Below are 9,377 nucleotides of genomic sequence, written 5' to 3' on the forward strand. Positions count from 1 at the left end.
TCCCTAGAATAGCTTTTCCTTTTGAGGGCTCAGGACAGGGGGTCGCAGGCCTCCTGCTCCCAAGAAGCACAGAAGGGGACATGGGGCTGCAGGGCCAACACAGGGAGAGAGTCCTCCAGAGTCCTCCTCCTGCCACCTGCTCTTTGCAGCTGTGGCCAGACCTGGAGGCAGGAGACACAGCCCCAGGGTTCTGCGGGAGCCCCTGCCGCCTTCCCCCAAGATGGCATTCCGGGTGCTCTGAGCAAAACTGGACGCTGGCAGGAAGCAGCTCAGCCCCGGCCTTCACTGGCAGGGCAGGCACCCTCTCCTGACCTGGGGCCTCCCAGGCCCTCCTTTGGCACATACTGAACTGTTTGCGGAACCATCTGTGCCACCAGGCCATCTCCCTCTTCCCTCCCAGGCTGAGAGAGAATGGACAGAGCCGCTCTTTGGATCTCCCTGTCCCTGTGCAAGGCCAGGGAAGCAGAGGGCGAGGGAGGAGCTGGCAGGAGCAGCACTGCTTTGGCTCCGCAGCCTGCACCTTCAAAACCAGACAGAACAGGAAAATCGGACTCCAGGACTGGGAGGGCAATGAGTCCAGATGCCCTCCCCGTCCTAGCTCTCACCCAGAAGTCCTCTAAGATGCCAGAGCGAGGGCTTTTCATCTTTACTTTCCTCCTGAAAGCTGGGACCCCATGAAATCAACAAGGAGCAAGTGAGTATTTCCTGGAGGAAGCTCCACCTCTCAGCTGCTCTGCTTCTCAGGGACATCTACCCCAGCACCGAACCCCTGAAGATTTCAGTTAAATGCAGCCCTCAGCCTGATCCCACGGGGAGCTCCAGGCTGTGAACTGCACCACATCTGAGATTATCTTTGTTTTTTTTTTGTTTTGTTTTTGGAGACAGAGTCTCGCTCTGTCGCCCAGGCTGGAGTGCAGTGGAGCGATCTCGGCCCACTGCAAGCTCTGCCTCCCAAGTTCACGCCATTCTCCTGCCTCAGCCTCCCAAGTAGCTGGGACTACAGGCGCCCACCACCACGCCCGGCTAGTTTCTTCTATTTTTTAGTAGAGACGGGGTTTCACCGTGTTAGGCAGGATGGTCTCCATCTCCTGACCTCGTGATCCGCCCACCTCAGCCTCCCAAAGTGCTGGGATTACAGGCATGAGCCACCACGCCCGGCCTGTTTTTTGAGACAGTTTCACTCTGTTGCTGAGGCTAGGGTGCAGTGGCGCAAACTTGTCTCACAGCAGCCTCCACCTCCTGGGTTCAAGGATTCTCCTGCCTCAGCCTCCCGGGTAGCTGAGACTACAGGCACGCACCACCACACCTGGCTAATTTTTGTATTTTTAGTAGACGGGGTTTAACTACGTTATCCAGGTTGGTCTCAAACTCCTGACCTCAAGTGATCCAGCCACCTCGGCCTCCCAAAGTGCTGGGATTACAGTCATGAGCCACCGCTACTAGCCCGAGATTGTCCTTTCTGTCTCCTACAACACCTGGCCCACCCTGAAAGTCACATCTTCCCCCTTCTCCAGTCTCAGGATAAACAGCAGCAGCGCTTCTCGGAGAAATCTGCACACCGGACGATACTTTCCAAAGTCCTTTCACATTTTGTAGAGGAACCCTGTGACCTAAGAAGAGCGCATATCTTCACCCCATTTCTCAGATGAGTAAACAGAGGCCCAGGGAGACAAAGTTAACTTGCACAAGGCCAGAAGTGGGGATGTAATCAATCCACGCTTGTTTCCTAGGCATGGAATCTTTCCAATACCCTAGTACTCACCCACACTCTCCCCCAGCACTGTTTCTTTAAGTCTGTCAATGTCTAGCCAGCAGCGAAACCCAAACCTTTGTGTAGCCTGAAACAAACATCTGCAACTGTGCTGGGAACAGAAGTCACACAGCAGGCACTGTGTTCAGGTTCAAAGCATATATAAATGGTGTGTGAGCCGGGCATGGTGGCTCACACCTGTAATCCCAGCACTTTGGGAGGCCGAAGTGGGCGGATCATTTGAGGTCAGGAGTTCAAGACCAGCCTGGCCAACGTAGTAAAACTCCATCTCTACTAAAGTAAAAAAATTAGCTAGGTGTGGTGGCACATGCCTATAATCCCAGATAGTCGGGAGGCTGAGGCAGGAGAATCACTTGAACCCAGGAGGCAGAGGTTGCAGCGAGCCAAGATCACGCCACTGTACTCCAGCCTAAAGAGAATGAGATTCCGTCTCAAAAAAAAGAAAGAATGAATGGTGTGTGGAGAGGCCCAGCCAGGACCACAACAGCCTGCTTCAGGGGCAGCCTTGGGCTGTTCCCACTTACCAGGCAATTTTTATTTCATGCACTTTTTTCACCTACATCAAAGATGTATAGGGGCCGGGCGTGGTGGCTCAACCCTGTAATCCCAGCACTTTGGGAGGCCGAGATGGGTGGATCACAAGGTCAGGAGATCGAGACCATCCTGGCTAACATGGTGAAACCCCATCTCTACTAAAAAATACAAAAAACTAGCCGGGCGAGGTGACGGGCGCCTGTAGTCCCAGCTACTCGGGAGGCTGAGGCAGGAGAATGGCGTGAACCCGGGAGGCGGAGCTTGCAGTGAGCTGAGATCCGGCCACTGCACTCCAGCCTGGGCGACAGAGCAAGACTCCGTCTCAAAAAAAAAAAAAAAAAAAAAGATGTATAGGGCCGGGCACAGTGGCTCTCGCCTGTAATCCCAGCACAGTGGGAGGCTGAGACAGGCAGATTGCTTGAGCCCAGGAGTTTGAGAACAGCCTGAGCAATATGGCAAAATCCCATCTCTACTAAAAATATAAAAAATAGCCAGGTGTGGTGATGTGCCTCTGTAGTCCCAGCTACTCAGGAGGCTGAAGCAGGGGAATCACTTGAGCTCCAGAGGTTGAGTCTGAAGTGAGCTGAGGTCACTTCACTGCAGTACAGCCTGAGTGACAGAGTGAGAACCTGTCTCAGAGAGAGACAGAGGAAGAAGAGGGGGAGAGAGATAGTGGGGAAATCAGAGGTGGAAAAGAGAAAGAGAAAGAAAAAAAGAAAAAGAAAAAAGAAAAAGATTGAGAAAGAAAAAAAAGAAAAAAGAAAAAAGGAAAGAAAAAGAAAAAAGACAGAAAAAGGAAAAAGAAAAGAAAAAGAAAAAATGCTGCATCTGTTTGAAGACAAGAGTCAGCTGAAGCTGATTCAAGGCGTGCTGGGAAGTCAGGTGAGCCACCCCTGTGCTTCCCGCGCGCGACCAGATCACCTGGTGGAGGTACCATTGGTTTTGGGCCCCTCTCTCGGCATTCTCCACTGGAGAAGACAGCTCTACACCAGAGAGTGAGGGTGGGAACCTGCTCACTGCTGTCTGCTCAGGGCTGGGCATGAGGCAGGTGCTCAATAGGGGTCTGGGGAATAAATGAATGAACCATCACGGGGCCAAGCACCTGGAAGCGGGCTGGCAATGCTTGCTCGGGACTCCGGGTTCAGACAGCTCCCCACGTGGAGTTCCTCCTGCATTGCCACAGCTGAGTGCGTGGAGCACGGGTAGGGCAGCTAATGAGCAGGGTCATCATGAATGACAGATGACACCAGGACAGGGGAGGTCAGTAGCCAGATGGGAAGAAAGCAGAATGAAACAGCGGTTGGCCAGGTGCAGTGGCTCAAGACTGTAATCCCAGCACTTCAGGAGGCCAAAGCAGGTGGATCACCTGAGGTCAGAAGTTTGAGATTAGTCTGGCCAACACGGTGAAACTCCATCTCTACTAAAAATGCAAACGATTAGTCGGGTGTGGTGGCGCACACCTGTAATCCCAGCTACTCTGGAAGGTGAGGTAGTAGAATCGCTTGGACCCGGGAGGTGGAGGTTGCAGTGAGCCGAGATTGCACCACTGCACTCCCACCTGGGCAACAGAGCAAGACTAGTCTCAAAAAAAAAAAAAAAAAAAAAAAAAAAAGCGCCACATTGATGGAAGGACAATAAAGAAATTGAGTCCAGGCGCGGTGGCTCACGTCTGTAATCCTAGCACTTTAGGAGGCTGAGGTAGGTGGATCACCTGAGGTCGGGAGTTCGAGACCAACCTGACCAACATGGAGAAACCCCGACTCTACTAAAAATACAAAAATTACCTGGGCATGGTGGCACATGCCTGTAATCCCAGCTACTCGGGAGGCTGAGGCAGGGGAATCACTTGAACCTGGGAGGCGGAGGTTGTGGTGAGCTGAGATTGCGCCATTGCATTCTAGCCTGGGTAACAAGAGTGAAACTCTCCCAAGAAAAAAAAAAAAGAAAAGAAAGAAAAAAAGAAAAAGAAAGAATAAAGAAATTGGGCCAGGCACAGTGGCTCGTGCCTGTAATCCCAGCTCTTTGGAAGAATGAGGTAGGAGGATTGCTTGAGCCCAGGAGTCTGAGGGTGCTGTGATCACACCATTAAACTCCAGCCTAGGTGACAGAGTGAGGAGCTGTCTCCCCACCCCCATCCCCCAAAAAGAGAAGGTAACTGGGCAAATAAGTTATTTTTAGTCAAGACTGGCTTTCATCATATTGGCCAGGCTGATCTTGAACTCCGGACCTCAGGTGATCCACCCACCTCGGCCTCCCAAAGCGTTGGGATTACAGGCATGAGCCACCACGCCCAGCCCAAGGTGGCTTATTGCAGTGGATGTGAGCCATTATTCTGGTACCCCACATCTGAACACCCTTCCTGTGTTACAGGTGTCCCCAGACTTTGAGACAGAGCTTGCCTTACCTGAAAGAAGCTGAAAATGGCCTTTTAGCTGCCTCCCTTCCCTGGCCTCCCTTGCGGCTTGGGCCTGGGTACTGACTTAGCTCTTCCAATCAGACCCATACACCCAACTTTGTCTTTTTTGTTTTTTGAGGCAAGATCTCACTCTGTCACCCAGGCTGGAGTATAGTGGCACAATCTCCCACCTCAGCCTCCTGAGTAGCTGGGACTACAGGCGTGCCACCATGCCCACTAAATTTTGTATTTTTTGTAGAGTTGATGCTTCACTACGTTGCCAGGCTAGGCTCAAGCGATCCTACTGCCTCAGCCTCCCAAAGTGCTAGGATTACAGGCATGAGCCACCATGCCCAGCCTGTTTTGTTTTTAAGAGACAGAGGTCTTACTCTGTCACCCAGGCTGGAGTGTAGTGGTGTGATCATAGCTCACTGTAGGCTTGAACTCCTGGGCTCAAGTGATTCTCCCACTTCAGCCTCTCAACAGGCTAGGACACAGGCACACGCCACCATGCCCAGCTGTTTTTTTTTTTTTTTTTTGGCTAGACGGGGTCTCACCCTGTTGCCCAGGCTGGTCTCAAACTCCTGTCCTCAAGTGGTCCTCTTGCCTTGGCCTCCCAAAGTGCTGGGATTATAGGCGTGAGCCACCGCACCTGGCCTTCACTTTGAATTAAAGTGGCAAACAGGAAGAAGCATCATCTCAACAAATGATGGTGAAAGCGGCAGCGACTACATCCAGCTTTCACAGGTGGCAGCTTCTGTCCCCCTTCGGGGGTGCCAACTGTAGCTCCTGTGCCAGCACAGGGGTCTTCATCTGGCCAGCTTTGCCCAATGGCCTCTTCCAGATTTGATTTTCTGACCCTTTCAGAGCTCCTGGGAACTAGCCAGTACCTCTGACAAACTCCTTTCTGCTTGGAGTTGCCAGAATTTTCTGTTGCTTAAAACTAAGAACCTATAACCTATATTCTCACAAAAATAGGACCAGGCCTGGACAGAGCAAGAAGCCCCGAAGGAAATAGGAGCAGCTGAAGGCTGGAAAGTGGCCAGAGGACAGTGAAAATCCAGCCGCTTTAAGGGACAGGACACCAGCAGCCCCATGGCGCGCCCTGGCGAGACAGCTAATCCCATTGTCCCCTGGAACAAAGTACCCATCAAAGGCAAGGCTTTGGGGGACCTAATGCCTCCTGCTATAGAAGAGGATAAAGACTGCACTGAAGTCAGTATCTCCTGGGCAAGGCGGTCATGTTAACCGCGCCACACAGCTTAAATGAAAAGAAAGACAAGCTCAGAATCCAAATTCTTGGCTCAAGGCATGGTTAGAAAACCGGAGTGTGCCTGGCCAAAATGGTGAAACCCTGTCTCTACTAAAAATACGAAAATTAGCTTGCTGTGGTGGCGGGTGCCTGTAATCCCAGGTACTCAGGAGGGTACTCAGGCTTGTACCCCAGGAGGTGGAGGTTGCAGTGAGCCGAGATCGCGCCACTGCACTCTGGCCTGGGCGACACAGTGAGACTTTATCTCCACAAAAAAAAAAAAAAGAAAGAAAACTTGATTGTGCCAATATTTTGCAGCTGAGAAAGCAAAAGAGGCTGAGAGAGCACAAAAAATGAACTGAAAACTTGATCCAATGGATACAGAATGACCAAGGGGACCTACACCTTGAAAGGTCTTTATCTGGTAAACAGTGAAGTGTGGAGACCAGAGGCTATTAAAATTAGGCTGTATGGAAAGATAGGGGAGCCTTAGGTACCTAGCACTCCCTGTCCCCTCCTCAGCCACCCTTGCCAGCCAAAGCATCCTCCCTCTTTGTCACCCTGAAGATCCTAGCGGCAGAAACTCCCTGGCAGGAATTAGGTGTCCACGTGGCTGAGGTGTGGCCTGCAGCGATCAGTGGGTCTGTTTCCACACAGTTATAAAGAAACATCCAAGGTCGGGCGCGGTGGCTCATGCCTGTAATCCCAGCACTTTGGAAGGCCGAGGTGGGCGGATCACCTGAGGTCAGGAGTTCAAGACCAGCCTGACCAACATAGTGAAACCCCCCCCTCTCTACTAAAAATACAAGATTAGCTGGGCATGGTGGTGCACACCTGTAATCCCAGCTACTCGGGAGGCTGAGGCAGGAGAACTGCTTGAACCCGGGAGGCGGAGGTTGCAATGAGCCGAGATCCCACCACTGCACTCCAACCTGGGCAACAAGAGCAAATCTCCATCTCAAAAAAAATAAAAAAACAAACCCAAGGCTGGGCAATTTATAAAGTAAAGAGGTTTAATTGACTCACAGTTCCGCACGGCTGGGGAGGCTTCAGGAAACTTACAACCACGGATGAAGAGGAAGCTGAAACCTCCTCCACTGGGCAGTCAGGAGGGCGTGAGCGTGAGAATGAGGAACTGCCATACTTTAAAACCATCAGATCTCGTGAGAACTCACTCACTGTCACGAGAACAGCATGGGGGAAACTGCCCCCATGATGCAAGGACCTCCACCTGGTCCATCCCTCGACACGTGGGGATTATAATTCGAGATGAGATCTGGGTAGGGAAACAAAGCCTAACCATATCGGTGGGAGGGATGGCAGTTATTTCCAGGGTGGACTGTATCCTCTTCCTCCAGCCTACATCTCCTGCTTCCCAAACTGGTCACCTGGATGCCCTGGGTGACCTGAGAAGCCAGGTGCTAAAGATGTCAGGACCTCAGTCGGCCTGGGTTCCCCCTTCCCCGTTTCACTTGAGAGAGGAAGAGCCTTTCATGAGCAAGAGCTAGCCAGCAGCTAGAATTTCCCTATGTAACACACCTTGTAATGACCCTGCCACAAAGGAGCAAAGGAGTCTCCTTATAAGCCCCACCCCTCATTTTCTCCAGAATTAAATAACAAGTCAGATCCCCGCAAGTCTAGGAGGGTACTGAATCATCAAAAAACTCCAGGGAGAAGATACTGAATCACCAAAAGAAACAAAAGATTTTGCTAATTGATATTGGCTTACAATATATGGTTGGCTAAAAATTTTTTTTAATTGATATTGGCAAAAATCTGGGAAGCTGATCTGAGAATGAATTCTGAGGGTGCAGGATGGGCGAGGGAGGAAGGGGATGTTAGAAAAGGATGAATGTACTGATATTGAGGATTCCACAGGGACAGCTTGAGAAGCTGGGATTACAGGCGTGAGCCACCGCATTAATGTAGTACTTTCTTTTTTTTTTTTTTTTTGAGACGGAGTCTCGCTGTGTCTCCCAGGCTGGAGTGCACTGGCACAATCTTGGCTCACTGCAAGCTCTGCCTCCCGGATTCACGCCATTCTCCTGCCTCAGCTTCCTCAGCAGCTGGGACTACAGACGCCCACCACCACGCCCGGCTAATTTTTTGGTATTTTTTTAGTAGAGACGGGGTTTCACCATGTTAGCCGGGATGGTCTCGATCTCCTGACCTCGTGATCCACCTGCCTCAGCCTCCCAAAGTGTTGGGATTACAGGTGTGAGCCACTGCTCCCAGTCTAATGTAGTACTTTCAATGCTGAATTCAGGACAGTGCCAGGCAAACTCGGACAACTGGTCAACCTAGCTGTTAAGTAACTAATTTGCTCTAAATCAGTTATTAACCAGCAGGGCCTGTATTCAAATCCAGGTGGGCTGACTTCAGACTCAAAATTGTTTGCTTTTGCCAGTGGTTCTCAATCTTGAGCATGCAAACCGAGAGGCCTTGTTAAAATTCAGATAGCCCCTCTTCAGGGTCTACAATTCAGTAGGTTGGGGCAGGCTAGAATTTGCCTAACAAGCTCTCTGGTGATGCTGACACTGCTGGACTAGGAACCAACTTAGATCTTTGTACTCGTTTTTTTCACCTCCAGATAAGGACTTTTTAACTTTTATTTTGTGAGACAAGGTCTCAGTCTCTCTCTCAGGCTGAAATACAGCTTATGATCATGGTTCACTGCAACCTCAAACTCCTGGGCTCAAGCAATCCCCTGCCTCAGCAATACAAATAAACATATTGGAGGCCAGGTGTGAGACTCCACCTCAAAAAAAAAAAAAAAAAAAAAAAGTAAAGGAATAGGGCTGGGCGGGGTGGCTCATACCTGTAATCCCAGCACTTTGGGAGGCCGAGGCGGGCGGATCACAAGGTCAGGAGACAGAGACCGTCCTGGCTAACACAGTGAAACCCCATCTCCACATTTGTATAAAAATACAAAAAATTAGCCGGGCGTGGTGGCGGGCGCCTGTAGTCCCAGCTACTGGGGAGGCTGAGGCAGGAGAATGGGGTGAACCAGAGAGGCGGAGCTTGCAGTGAGCTGAGATCGCGCCAGTGCACTCCAGCCTAAGTAAAGAAATAAAACAATGGCTACTACAATAAAGCAGCCTCGAGGGCTGCTGGTTGCTCATGTTTATGGTTATTTCTTGATGATATGCTAAACAAGGGGTGGATTATTCATTGCCTCCCCTTTTTGACCATATAGGGTAACATTCTGGCGTCGCCACAGCATTGTAAGCGGTCATGGCGCTGGTGGGAGTGTAGCAGTGAGGATGTCCAGAGGTCATTCTCATCGTCATCTTGGTTTTGGTTGGTTTTGGCCGGCTTCTTTACTGTTTTACTGCCAACCTCCCATCTCATCCTGTGACTTAGAAATGCCTCAACCGTCTGGGAACGCAGCCCAGTAGGTCTCAGTCTCATTTTACTCAGCGCCT

Source organism: Theropithecus gelada, chromosome 20, assembly GCF_003255815.1.
Source record: "Theropithecus gelada isolate Dixy chromosome 20, Tgel_1.0, whole genome shotgun sequence".
NCBI lineage: Eukaryota > Metazoa > Chordata > Mammalia > Primates > Cercopithecidae > Theropithecus > Theropithecus gelada.